Consider the following 15,002-nt stretch of genomic DNA (forward strand, 5'->3'; position numbering starts at 1 on the left):
ATGCCCTCTTCTGGTGTGTCTGAAGACAGCTACAGTATACTTAAATCAATCAATCGAAGAAGAAGGAAGAAGAAGAAGAAGAAGAAGAAGAAGAAGAAGAAGAAGAAGAAGAAGAAGAAGAAGAAGGAGAAGGAGAAGGAGAAGGAGAAGGAGAAGGAGAAAGGAGAAGGAGAAGGAGAAGGAGAAGGAGAAGGAGAAGGAGAAGGAGAAGAAGAAGAAGAAGAAGAAGAAGAAGAAGAAGAAGAAGAAGAAGAAGAAGAAGAAGAAGAAGAAGAAGATGATGATGATGATGGTGGTGCACATGGTTATGAGCACCAGCTGCCAGAGAACCCAGGTTCAGTTCCCAGCACCAGCAAGGCAGCTCACAATTGTCTATAAGGTAGGTTCCAGGGGATCTGACACCTCTTGTGAACTCTAAGGGCTCCTGCTCACACATGGTACCTACCTCCACATACACATAAAATAAAAATACAGTTTCAGAGAGGCCAGAGAGATGTGGTTAACAACACAAAGTGCTGGAGTTGGAGAGATGGCTCAGAAGTTAAGAACATTTACTGGTCATCCAGAGGACACATCCAGAGTCAGTTCCAGGACCCATATCGAGGCTTACCACATCTGCAATTCTAGTTCCAGGAGATATGACCCCCTCTTCTGGCCTCCAAGTACTAGGCACAAAAGCAGTGCACAGACAAAGGTGCGGGCAAATAGCCAAACACATGAACATGTTATATATATATATTTTAAAGGCATGTGCCACCACTGCCCAATGACTATAACTGGGGCTGCCTTACAATTCAGAGGTTTAGTTCATTATCATCATGCCAGGAATTACAATTGCCTGTAAGTCCAGTTCTGCATCTGGATGGACAGGCAGCAGGAAGGGCAAGTGAGCCACCAGGCCTGGCTTAAGCTTCTGAAACCTCAAAGCCCACCCTCAGTGACACACTTCCTCCAACAAGGCCACACCCACTCCAACAAGGCCACACCCACTCCAACAAGGCTATTTCCTGAGGGCCTATGGGGTTCATTTTCTCCCAAACCACCACTGGCACCTATACATACCCACATATGAACACATGTAAGTGATTTAAGAAAAAAACAAAACAAAAAAAGTTGCTTCAGCTTCGGATGGGTAAGATGGCTCAGCAAAAGACTGACAACCAGAGTTCCATCCCTAGAACCTACATACAGGTGGAAAGAGAAGAGACTCACAAAACTGTCCTCTGACCTTTACACAAACACCACAAACCAAGTGTGTCTGCACATCCATAATGACCCCCTTGTGGGAAAAAAATTTAGTTTCGCTGGGGATGGTAGAGAGCACCTGTAGTCCCAAAACTAGGAAGCAGAGGCAGGAAGATTGTCTCAGTGCTGGACTAGCTTGGCATATAGAGTGAGACCTATGATGCCAAAAGCATTCAACTTAAAGATGGCTTCCAGTAGAAAAGTGCTTGTCTGCATGTGTGTATCCCTGGGTTCAAATCCCTAGCATTCTTTCAAAATAATTCAATTTTCAAAGCAAGGTTGAAAGGCTGGAGAGATGGCTTCATCAGTTAAGAGTGTCATACTACTCTTTCAGAGGACCTGAAGTCTGGGAAATTGAACATTGACAATAACCCGTAACTCCAGTCTGAGGGGAATCGGTGCTTCTGGCCTCCGCAGGTACCTGCATTTGTGTATCAAATACCCACCTAGTCACAAATACATTCACATAATTAAAATAATAAAAATAAGTAAGGTTGGTGGAGGGTATTATCAGCCACATTTATCTAAATAGAAAAATAAAATCTTTCTTATAGAAAGTTAGATTGATTTAACTAATAGTTGAGAAAAGGAAAATTGGGTCAGGCATTGTAGTTCATGCCTGTGATCCCAGACAGGAGGACAAGTTCAATACCAGGCTAAGCTACCTAGCAAGACTTGTCTCAAAACAACAAGAGATGTGAGCAAGTGATAGCCCGCCCATCTGTGTATGCAAGGCCTCGGGTTCTATCTTCAGCTTGTAAAGAAGACATATGGTGATCATTTACCTCAAAATAGAAAAATCTCAATCTGCTCCATAGTTAAGCAAGAACATATTTAAAATTCTGATACATCTAGCACATGCAAGGCCCTGAGTTTGATCCTCAGTGCTCTAAGGAAACAAATCAATGGGTTTAAAGAGATGCTCGGTGCTTAAGAGCACTCGCTGCTCGTCCATAGGAACTGCATTTCTAGCACAGCATCTCACAGCCACCTGCAACTACAGTTACAGGGGATCTAATGCCTTCTTCTGACCCCTGGGCACCAGGGATACGTGTGGTGGACATAATACATGCCAGCAAACACTCATACACATAAAAATATTAAAAATTAAAATAAAACAGAGCCAGGTGTGGTATTTTGTACCCTTAAATCGCAGAACTCGGGAGACTGAGGAAGGCAGATTGGCAGAAGGCTCTTCATGCATTCAAGGCCAGCTTAGTATAAAGAGTAGTTTAGGCCAGCCAGGATTACGTAGTGAAACTCTGTCTCAACGATAAATACAAATGAATAAAATTTGACAAAAATTTCCTTTCCAGCAAAATTGGTAGAGATCAGGAACCAAATTTACCACCCTATCTGAAACAACCAATCAACCAAATAGCAAAATCCAGGAAATGGTGGATTTCATGACCTTGGACATCAGACAGCAAAGACCAGTGACCACTGACAGACAAGAAAGTAATAAGGCCAGGCCCAGGAGTGCCTCAGCTTACTGGGGAGAGCTTGCAGTGTGTAGCTTAGGTTGGGAGAGCCTAGGCAAGGCCGGCAGAGCCTTGGGGGTCAGTTCAGAGTCCAGGGAACAGTTAGCGCTCAGGACATAATACTGGAAAACACTCAAAGAGAGAATTTGGGGGCCTCTGAAAAAAATGTCATCTCCCATCTTTTGGAGTGTTCACCCAACCAGCCAGCCACAGACCCTCACCTAAAAGTAAAGAAACTGCTTGAGTCCAAGGAGAGAGTCACCAACTATAATGAAGATGCTACTACTTACATAAGACCTGATGGATGCCTATTTCCACCAGCCAGATGGAACACTCCCTCAGCTGTGGAGAAGGTCCTTAGACCCAGATTAAACATGGCTCAGTCTTACCTAACCCCATTACATCTATCTATCTATCTATCTATCTATCTATCTATCTATCTATCTATCTATCTATCTATCTATCCATCCATCCATCCATCCATCCATCCATCCATCCACCCACCCACCCACCCACCCACCCACCCACCCACCCACCCATCTATCTATCTATCTATCTATCTATCTATCTATCTATCTATCTATCTATCTATCTATCCCTGGCTCTCATGAAAGTCTCATTATATAGCCTTGGCTGGTCTGGAACTTGCTATACAGAACAGGCTGGCCTCAAACTCATAAGAGATCCACTAGCCCCTGCCTTCCCAAAGTTGGGATTAAAAGCCTCCCGACCTGACCTGGCCCTTTCTTCCTGTTTTGTGTTTGGAGCTGATTCCATACATTATTTTTTGTTTTGTAATTATCCTTTAAATTGTGTGTATGTATGTGTCTGTGTGTGTATCTGTGTTTGTTTGTATATAGATATGTGCATATCTGTGTGAGAGCCCCTGGTCCAGAAGAGCATGTCAGGTCTCTTAGAGCTGGAGTTTCAGGCAGTTGTAAGCCTCCCCATATGGGTGGTAGGAGCTTGGGTCCTCTAGAAGACTCAAATGCTTTATCATCAGTTGAGCTGTGTTTCCAGCCCTCAACTTCACACATTTTAAGTTAAATAATCTGCACCCTCAGCTCCTATCCTATCAGATCTTAAAACAGACTAGGAAAGAGTAAATTCTCATTAAGCAACTAAATACATCCCAGGAAAGCACAAGAATATATATATATATATATATACATATATATATATATATATAAACCCAAAAATAACCAGCCCAACAAAATACAACATTCACAATGTCAGGATTTTCTAGCAAAACAATTACCAGCAAGTCAAAAATGACCCATTATGAGGGAAAAAAAATCAATTGAAATAAAGCCCAAATTGACATGTAAGTAAGTGATAATTAGACAAAGACAAATGGTTATTACAGCTCTCTTCCATATGTTGTAAGTAGAAACTTGGAATGTGTTGGGGATCGGTTCTAATGCTTTGTCTTATTTTAGCTCCCAAAAAGTTGTGCTTCCAGACCTGAAAGTCCCTGCCCCTGGATGGCTTCGACTGATAATAAAGAATTGCCATACAGCCAATGGCTGGTCAGAAAGATGGAGGCAGGACTTTGAGATTAAGCAGGCGAGGGGCCAGGAGAGGGAGGAAAGTCAGAGAATCACCATGACTTGGAGGGAGAAAGATCAGATGTAAGAGCTGCAGGAAAGAAAATAACCAGCCAAGTAAGAATCCCAGGGAGATGGCCCAGCAGCCACTCCCAGACTGGGTCTGGGGCAGCAGAGATGAAATGCTGAGTTAGCAAGTTGACTCAGGAAAGTTGAAGGGGATAATGTATGCCATTAAGCTAGTCAAGGTATATCAAAATTAGCTGGCACATGTGTGTCTCTCATTCTCAAATCCAGAGAGCTCTTGGGTGGGTGCTTGCGTGCAACCAGCCAGGAGCCAAAGCAGATTAACAGATTCACCACTATAGGACTGTATAAAAATATCCACCTGGTCATGAAAACTAAAATGTCTGAAAGAAGAAAAAAAATCAGTGGATGAAATCAACAGTTTAGAAATTGCAGGGTGTGTGTGTGTGTGTGTGTGTGTGTGTGTGTGTGTGTGTGTGTGTGTGTGTGTGTGTGTATAGACATAACAATAGAGTCTGAGGTCATAGTTTAAAGGGTAGAACACTTCCCGGCATACTCAAAATTCTGGATTTCAATCCCCACCCATGAGGATATAATAAGAGAAATTATACAAACAGAACACCAAGAAAAATATATGAACTTATAGAGTCATACAAAATATATACCACACTGAAACTATGACCCTTATAATTATCTAAAATCATGGGCAAAGAAAGATCAAACCAAACAAACAATCATAGAAACCCAAAGACAAGGAACAGGAATGATTGCATACACCGTTAGTTCTAACTCTTGGGAGGCAGAGGCAGGAGCTAGCCTGGTCTACATAGTAAGTTCCAGACCAGCCAGGGCTGCAGAGTAGTGAGAGACCTTGTCTTCAACCAACCAACCAACCAACCAACCAACCAACAAACAAAAAACCTAGTTATCAACTAAAAACAAGCAAGAGGGTACTTTTAAAAATTACTCTTAATTTGTTAATTTATGGTTTATTGGGAACACATATGTAATAACCTGTGTTGGAGACGGGACCATGGCAGTAATTCTCCATAATATGTATCAGGTCAGCAGGCTTGTAGGCAAGTGCCTCTACTCACTGAGCCAGCTCACTGGCCTTTACAATTATTTTTTGAGACAAGGACTCATCCCGTCATCCAGTCTGGCTGTGCTAGCTAGCTTTTACATCAATGTCACACAAGCTAGAGTCATCTGAGAGGAGGGCACCTCACTGAGAAAATGCCTCCATAAGATCGGACTATAGACAAGTCTGTAACATTTTCTTAATTAGTAATGGGGAGGGCCCATTGTGGGAACAGTGCTCCTTCATGGCCTCTGCATCTTTTGTCTCCTAGTTCCTACCATACCTTGAGTCCCTGCCCTGACTGCCTTCAGTGATGATGTGATATGGAAGTATAATTGAAATAAACACTTTCACACCCAAGTAGTTTTTGGTCAGGGTGTTTCATCACAGCATCCTAAGACACTGGCCTAGAATTCACTATGCAGCCATGATTGACCTTGACCATGACGTCATCCTCTGGAGTAGAATTACAGGTTCGAGTCACCACACACTGCTAGTTTATCATTTTAAAAACTTGTTTTGGGCTAGACATAGTGCCACAGATTTGTAATACCAGTACATGGGTGGTAGAGGCAGGAGGATCATATGTTCAAGGCCAGCCTAGGCTATTTGAAGCCTTGCCTCAAAAGCAAACAAAAAAGATACCAGCAGCACTGTTATTTTGTGGGCACATGTGAAGAAAAGAGTGTGCAGATGTTACTCTAGATCCACCTTCCTTCCTTTTGCTCTCTGACCATGCCACTTCCCCACTTCGCCCCCCTCCCCCCCCAAGCATGCTGTCTAAACTGCTGTGGTCCTATCACCACACACTCACACTGGTATCTACATCTCTGAGAACACCATCCAAGCTCATCCTTGGTTTCTATTCTCCATTTCCTGACTCTCACTTCCTCCTCTTTCACTGGCAGCCTCTACAGTGGCTTTCATCCCAGCGTCTCTACCAACCACAGTTTCTCTTGCTAGACTTACCATGACCTGTGTGTACCAAGTTAAATGGATTCTTTTTAGGTCTCATCTAGCTTGATCTTTTGTTGTTGTTGTTAGTTTGTTGTGTTGGGTTTTTTGTTTGTTTGTTTGTTTGGTTGGTTGGTTTTAGTTTTGGTTTTTCTTTCATGACACAGTTTCTCTGAGTAACAATTCTGGATCTGTAGATAGACCAGGCTGGCCTCAAACTTACAGAGATCTGCCTGCCTCTCCCTCTTGAGTGCTGGGATTACACATGTTCACCTTTGCCACCTGGCTTAGCTTACTCTTTTTATCTTACTAATTTTATCACATTAGTAGGATTGAATTTAGGAGCTCACATATACTGGGCAGGTCCAGCACCACTGCTCAAATCCTTGCCTTCTTTGGCAGGGTCATACACAGTCTGGCTTTGACCTCTTCACCCTGAGGACCTTGACCTTGAAAGCCCTTTTCTCTCCATCCTTTCCCATCGTTGGCCATCCTCTCCATAAATATTTGCCACTTCCTCCTTGGCTCCTGGGCCAAGCATGCTTTCCTTTCCTTCCGGCCTCTCTTGCGCCTTCTTATCAAGTTCCTTGACAGGAACCTTCTTATCATCACAACTTCTAATGACAGAGTTCCCACTGTTAGCTTCAAGGCTTGTTATGTAATTCTTTTGACAATCTCACCAAGTGTGATAACTTTATTTGTACACCAATAACTCCCAAGAGTCTAGTCACCCCTAAGTATCTGCAATAGGCTGGTTACAAAACTCCACAGGATCCAAAACCCAGAATACTCAAATCCCTTGTGTAAACTAGTGGAGTATTTGCATATAATTGACATATATCCTCCTATATACTTTAAATCATCTTGAGGTTGCTTAATACAATATAAATAACATATGCATCATTGATATACTTTTGTAAAAAAAAAAAGATTAAAACAGTTTTACACAGCCTAAGCTCACCTCAAACTGACTTGAAACTGAGGCTGACCTTGAATTCCTCCCCTCCAATATCTCCTGAGAGCTAGGATTACAGGTATGGGCGTCATCCCTAGCTTTATGCAGTTCTGGGGATCAAGCCTGGGGTTTCTGTATTCCTGTATACTTGGCAAGCACCCTACTGAGTCACATCCCCAGTTTTATTGTCATTATCTTGTTTAAAGAATACTAACGACGGACTGGAGAGCTGGCCCAGCAGATAAGAGTATTTGCTGCTCTTGTACAGGACCAGGATTCAATTCCCAGAATCTACCTTGGGGCTGACAACTGTCTCTGTAATTCCAGTTCCTAGGGAGCCAATGCTCTCATCTGGCCCCTGAAATAGGCAAAACACTCATACACACAATAAAAGATGTAGGGATAATGTTTATATGCACTGTATGAAGACACCCTATGACTGGATAAAATAAAAAGCTGATGGCGGGAAGGTGGGAGTTCCAGGAGTGATAGGAACTCTCTCTCTCTCTCTCTCTCTCCCTCCCTCCCTCTCTCTCTCTCTCTCTCTCTCTCTCTCTCTTTCCCTCTCTCTCTCTCTCTCCCTCTCTCTCTCTCTCTCTCTCTCTCTCATTTCCCACACCTGACTCAGAGGAAGTCAGACATATGAAACTGAGGAGAGGTAAGCAGCTATGTGGTAGAACATAGATGAATATAAATGGATTAAAATAAGTCAAGAATTACTTGGAGAGCAAGCCTGGCTTAAGGCTTAGGTGTTAATTTATAAATAAATAAGCCTCCATGTCTCTGTTCCGGAGCTGGGTGGGCATGAAAAAGCCCAGATGGTTTCAAATCTTGGTTACAGATGGTTACAGATGTTGGTATCCAGCATAAGGGCTCCTACAAGTTTAGAGCCTGAGCAAAAGCCCAGGGTGGAAAGGTGGGGAATGAACACTTCCCAGAGCAGTTTCCTAGCCAGGGAGAAAGTGGTCCTTTTAAGAAAGAGCAAACCAGAGCCCAGTGCACTTCCCAGGCACACCAGTCGGACTCAGCAATGCTTAGCTGGGTCCATCAGCTCTCAAGAACTGTGGCCCACAGGAAACCAGCTTACACCCTATGCCTGCTGGAAAAGTCTGCAGCTGTCCAGAGCTGGGGCAGCCTGCACTACACGGCCAAGAGGAGTAGCTGCTTAAGAGCTCCCAAGGAGCAAGGAGGCTTAGGTGTCATAGTACTCTGTGAGCTGAGGCCTGGAGGTAGAATAGATAGCAGCAGGCAGGATGCAGCCCTGAGCCAACTTCCCAGAGTCAGGCTCAGCCCAGTCTGGCAGTGCCCATGGACATGTGGGTGAAAGCCTGCAGCCGACCAGAGCCAGCTGGAGAAAGTGACCAACCTGAGGGAAGCAGAGCCAGCAGCCTGCACAAAGTGCTAGCTGAACTGCAGAGAGACATGACGGTTGCCAACTACAAACATGTGGAGACAGCTGAAAAAAGATAAAAAGACACCAGACTTGCTAGGATACGTGGGGAGTCCTTTGAAAAGAGAGTAAAGTAAAACTAAAAAGAAAATAACTTTGTGTTAAAAATGGAGAAAAGGGCTGGAGAGATGGCTCAGTGGTTAAGAGCACCGACTGCTCTTCCGAAGGTCCTGAGTTCAAATCCCAGCAACCACATGGTAGCTCACAACCATCCATAATGAGATCTGACTCCCCCTTCTGGTGCATCTGAAGACAGCTACAGTGTACTTAGATATAATAATAAATACATCATTTTTTTAAAATGGAGAAAAACCCAATGACACAAATAATTATTTTTTTCAATAATGATTGCAAGTTTATATAGTCTTTTAAAGAGATATAAGAAGAACACAGACTTAGATAAGAAAAGGACTGAAAAATCTTTGCAATGATAGAACAAAATTTAAACAAGTCTTTGAATCATGAAGAAACTTCAGATGAATCCAACCCAAAGCCTCCAGCACCACATTGTGACAAGACTGCATAAAGACAGTCTATATCCATTAAAAAAAACTAAAATCAGCCATGCTAAGGTAACCAGAGGGAGATGAGAGAAGTCTACAATGTTATCAAGAATTCAGGTGGCAGCCTAGAGAGGCCCAGGAATTAAAGGGACTTAAGGAAGCAATAATGACCTATGGCTTACATTTGCCATATGTAAAATAGATATTTAATAACTGGGACACTCAAAATCATATAATTCCAGAATATTGGAGAGACTTGATGATAGCCATCTTAGAGCCTGGCCCTTGACTACAATGGCCAGCATGCTGGAGAGACAAGGCTTCAGTCATGAGCAATGAAATAGTACAAGAGGCATTGATATTATCAAGGATCAATTACTAGGTGAAGGTCGGAACTCTGAATTGAGAATACAGATTACCCTTGGTGATGCCGTTCTAGAACAATGTCTTATAATAGCTTTAAATGCTTGAGACAAGGTTGAACAGCAGAGATGATCTGAATAATTTACAAAGAAAACCCAGGATTCAAATGAATCTTTCACTGACTTTTTACAAAGATGGACTTCAGCTCTAAATAAAGCAATATCAGATCCAATTGCTAGAGAAAGCTTAATTGAATCTCTAACTTTTGAAAATGCTAATGCTGAATGCAAAAAGGCCATTTGACCTTTAAGGACCAGAGTAGCCTTTATGAATGGATTAAAACGACTGTGGATATAGAATCCAATGCTCACAACTCAGTTGCAGTTGGATAAATAATTACAGAAGATATAAAACCACAAACTGCCCAGTGCAGTTGCTGTAAAACATCAGGTCATTCCCCAAAGGTCTGTAGACAAACAGATCATAAGGATAAATTCTATAATAATAATTCAGGAAGAAAGCTTCCTGTAAAATGTAGAAGATGTGGGGGAACAGTAATATGGCTCATGAATGTAGGTCATCCAAAGATATTTGAGGCAATTTCTTAACATTGGAAAATAGACAAAGGTAACTTGCTCAAGCACCCCCCCCCCCCAAAAAAGACAACATGAGCCATTCATCTGTTTCCTGTCTACCAAGGAAAGACTGTTCTGAAAAACAGCTAGAAAAACCAAAGCCTGATAGGACACACAGAGCTGTTCAAAGTGTAAATAACAATTTAATAGAAACAGAGTAGCTTCTATGGATAAAATGAGAGATTCTAAAGATTCTAAAAAAAAAAAAAAGAAAGAAAGAAAGAAAAAAAAACAGATAATTTAGCAAGCTACTATAAATGATAAGAGACCAAAGTTAAAATTACAGTTACATGGAATTGGAATTGAAGGCTTAGTGAATAAAGGAGCAGATGTAACAATAACTTCACGAGATTCCTGGAATCTAACTTGGGTCACTTCAAGGGGTATCAATACAGCTCCTAGGAATTGGGACATTGCCTCAGGTAAAACAAAATCTAAAATGGATTAAATACAAAGGACTAGAAGGTCAATTAGGAAAATTAAGGTCATATGTGGTTAATATAGCCATAAATCTATGGAGAAGAAATCTATTGCAACAGTGAGAGGCACAGATTGGCATTCCTCCAACTTTAGAAACATGCTGTAAAGGGCTAGAGAGATGGCTCAGTGATTAAAAGCACTGACAACTCTTCTAGAGGCCCTGAGTTCAATTCCCAGCAACCACATGATGGCTCACAACTATCTGTAATGGGATCAGATGCCCTCTTCTGGTGTGTCTGAAGACAGCTACAGTCTGAAAATGAGAAATGAGCTACAGTGTACTCATATACATAAAATAAAGAAATAAATCTTTAAAGAAGAGGAGGAGAAGGAGGAAGAATAGGAGGAGGGGGAGGAGGAGGAAGAGGAGGAGGAGGAGAAGCAGGCTGTAAAAAAGGAGAAGTTCCTAATATGGAAAATTTTAAATTTAAAAACGTTATTGAAGACAGTTATAAACTGACAAGGCTATTCATATGCAGGATATGACAGACTCCTCAGCTTTATATTGAGAAGCCACTACTGATAGATCAGCAGCTGCCCTAACACTCAAGTGGCAAACTGACAAACCTATCTGGATAGAACAATGGCCTATGACACACGGAGTTACTGACACTAGAAAAGCTAGTCCAAAAGCAGCTGGAGGCCCAACATATAGAAGAGTCCACAAGCCCTTGGAACTCTCCTATTAAAAAGAAATCTGCAAAATGGAGGATGTTAACAGATCTGAGAGCAATTAATAAAATTATTCAGCCAATGGGCTCTTTACAGCCTGGAAGCCAGTTGCCTTCCTTTTTACCTAATAGCATGGCCAACTATAGTGAATGACTTAAAAGATTGCTTTTTCACCATCCCTTTGCAGGAGTGTGACAGGGAAAGGTTTGTTTGCTCAATGCCTATTTATAATAACTGCAAACTTGTTATAAAGTACTGTGAGAGGGTCTTGCCATAAGGAATTTTAAACAGTCCTACCTTATGTCAATATTTTTCACAACAACCATTAGATATAAGCAGTTTCCTCAATCCATAATTTACCATCATATAGATCATATTTTGGTGGCTGATTAAGATGCAAATACCTTAAGAAAGTTGTTTGATGAAGTAAAGAGAATTTTACCTTGCTGGGGATTACAGATTGCTCCTGAAAAATCTACAAAGATTCTATTAATTATCTAGACTATAAAATGGTTCTACAAAAGACTCGACCACAGAAGATACAAACCAGGAGAGACCAATTACGAAATCTTGGTGTTTTTCAAAACTTGTTGGAAGGTATTAATTGGCTATGGCTTACAATTAGATCAATTACTCAAGAGTTACGCAATTTATCTCAAACCTTATAAAGACTTAAAGAGTTCAATTTCAAAATTATTAGCTGAGGCTGATTGAGAATTAGGTTCAGTAGAAAAATTTACAAGATTCACATGTGGACTATTTAGATCCACAGATGGCTTGCATTTTAGTTATTTTGTCTTCTATTCATTCTCTCCATTTGGAATTGGTTCTAATGCTTTGTCTTAATTCTGCTCCCCAGATCAGGAATCTTTCTGTCCAGATGCTGAAGGTCCTTGCAGGGGGTATGGAGCCTGCTTCCTGCCACCTGTCCCAGGCCCACGTGCCACGCAGGGCTGTGTTGTTGATTTTCAGCCTTTGCACCAAGTCTCTCTTCATGCCAAGCCTCTCTGCACAGAGGCAGGTTTTTCCTGCAGGTATACTCTGGTTTCCCAGGGGCTGCAGTGCCTGGGACTGAGAGACCCCGCCGAGCACTGTCACACACATGGGAAGTGCCTGAGGCTCCAGTTAGCAGCTGCTGCTGGTGCCCTTTGCAGGGAAGTGCATTGAGAAATTTCTTTCTGAGAGAGGCTTTCCCATGCCCTTTGGACTACTTACTGGCTGTATGTGATTGTTAGGAGATTTGTTGTTGTTGTTCTTTGTTTGGCAGCTGCATTTCTTAACCTCTTAGTATTAAAATGACAGAGTTATAGCTGAAAGCTGTTTTGTTTTGTGGGGAGGGTTGGTGTGGTAACTTCTCTCAGGTTGTTTGGGTTCTTCTATGCCCCACATAAGATGCTCCAAATATAAATTATTAAATTATAATAATTAAGCAACCCCTGTCTTGCTTCCAAATTAATGAAACTCAGACTACGATTTATTTATAATAGTTTTGGGGCAATTACCGGGGGATTGCCCCCAATCTATTTTCCTATATACTAGATTGTCTACTTCCCCAGCTGTGCTCCCCAAATACTTGTCATCTATGACTTCCTGGGTAATTTCTGTTCCACCAGCCTATCCTGTTGGAGACTGGTTCTAATGATTTGATCCAATCGGGAAATCTGCGTGTCCAAACGATAAAGGTCCTTGTCCCCATTTGGTTTGACCAATAAATGCCAGCATCTGATGGCTGGGCAAAGGGAGACAGGGTGAGACCCTTAGAGTTGTGAGGACTAGGGCGCAGTGGGGGAAAAGTCGATGAAGTGGTGGGAGAAGGATGGTCGTTGTAGGAAATAAAGCCAACCAGCCATGGGAGATTTTAGGTAAGTGGCCACTGGTCACTTCCAGGATTGGGCCTAGAGTAGCAGGCAGAGGATTAGAAGTGTCCTGCCTTTGAGTATCCAAGGCATCTTAAAATTAACTGGTGTGTGCGCGTACTCCTGGGCAGGTAGGTGGGCAAATGCATGGGTGCCATCTGCCAGGAGCCCAAACTCAATGTTAAACTATCCTCAGGGTCCATTTTACTTGGACACAGGCTCCTGGTCCATCCTATCTAATGGAGACCTCCTGTTCTATCCATCTTCTTCTTTCTTCCCTCTCCTTCCTCATCATCCCTGCCTGCAATCCCCAGCCCAGTAACTAAAACTCTTGTCTATTTCTAGTCACCTGAGTAATTGGCTGTAGCCATTTTTCATTGAACCAATAATTCGTGTATGTAAGAATCTGCTCATTGGGGGTAACCACATCTTGGGGGCCAGTATTTAGCATTTGAATACACAGCAGCACCGGACCAACTCCCATCACATTAATTAATCAACCCCATAGGCATTAATTCATAAATAAATTAGACTCAGTGTCATTATTTGGGTACTGGGGCAGGCATAGAAAATTCCAAATGGTTACCAAAAGAATAGGAAGAAAATGACTTTAAGGGCTCTACCAAGAAAAAAGTCTGGTCCATGTCTTTAATCCCAGGACTCCCAAGGTACAAATATATCTCTGTGATAGATCATAGGTAGGTAGTTCTGGATCTTTGTGAGTTCAAGGCTAGCCTGGTCTATGTAGTAAATTCAGAACAGTCAGGACTACATAGTGAGCACCTGTAAAGGAAGGAGAGAAGAGGGGTGAGAGAGAAGAGAGGAGGTAGAGGATAGGATAGAGAAAGGAGAGAGGAGAGAGAAGGATAGGATAGAGAAAGGAGAGAGGAGGATAGGATAGAGAAAGGAGAGAGAAAAAGGAGAGAGGGGAGAAGAGGCAGAGGATAGGATAGAGAAAGGAGAGAGAAAAAGGAGAGAGGGGAGAAGAGGCAGAGGATAGGATAGAGAAAGGAGAGAGAAAAAGGAGAGAGGAGAGAGAAGATAGGATAGAGAAAGGGGGACGGGAGAGAGAGAGAGCAAGTTAACTGTCATTGGTTACTGTGTGGGTTCTTTCACCCTCTCCACCCTTTCAACCCCCTAACACTAGATAGGAGAGAATAAAAGAAAGAGGAGAAAGGACATTATCTTTAGACCACTTCCTGCTGCTTAGGGGCATTGAGTTCCTTGGGGGCAAGTTTGATCTTCACTGTCAGGGTATGTAATTTCTTCTTGTTCTTTCTTCTTTGCACATGACTACTTAACAAAGTGTGACCAACCATAACCAACAGCAAGCAACCAACAACCCACACCATTTCTCAGGGCCCTAGCATTTATATACCCTCTAAAAAGTTCCCAAAGTCCAAACATAACACCATCGCACTCTGATAGAGCACAAGGCACATCATAGTCAGTTGCTGTGAACTGTCTGAAGCAGCCCCATATCCCACACCAGGGATTAAAACAAAACCACATTTTCATAAAAGAAATCAAAATGCCAAAATTGTCACCATGGGGGGGGGGAGATCCATTTCTACCTTAAAACTTAACACTTCTCATTGTTCCTGAGATTAACAACTCCTTATCTTTCCTGAATCAAACACACCTAAATCTTATTATTTAAATAAGGTTTTGCTGTTCTGTAGCTCCTACTGGCCTGGAATGTAGCCTAGGCTAACCTTAAAGACAGGGCAATTCTCCCGTGGCAGCCTCCTGA

The 15,002-nt window shown here is 42.3% G+C and overlaps 1 long non-coding RNA gene across 2 annotated transcripts; it reads left to right on the plus strand.

Moving 5' to 3' along the window:
- The first annotated feature begins 230 nt into the window (after nt 1-230).
- Gm38629 lies at nt 231-12,709 on the plus strand. 2 transcript variants are annotated; one of them, XR_866658.2, is made up of 2 exons: nt 231-1,662; nt 12,253-12,709. It is a non-coding gene; the product is annotated as a predicted gene, 38629 (long non-coding RNA). The 2 variants fall into 2 exon arrangements; XR_866659.1 differs by lacking the exon at nt 231-1,662 and adding an exon at nt 3,999-4,390.
- Nucleotides 12,710-15,002: the final 2,293 nt, after the last annotated feature.

Source organism: Mus musculus, chromosome 2 (assembly GCF_000001635.26).
Source record: "Mus musculus strain C57BL/6J chromosome 2, GRCm38.p6 C57BL/6J".
In the NCBI taxonomy this organism is placed as follows: Eukaryota; Metazoa; Chordata; class Mammalia; order Rodentia; family Muridae; genus Mus; species Mus musculus.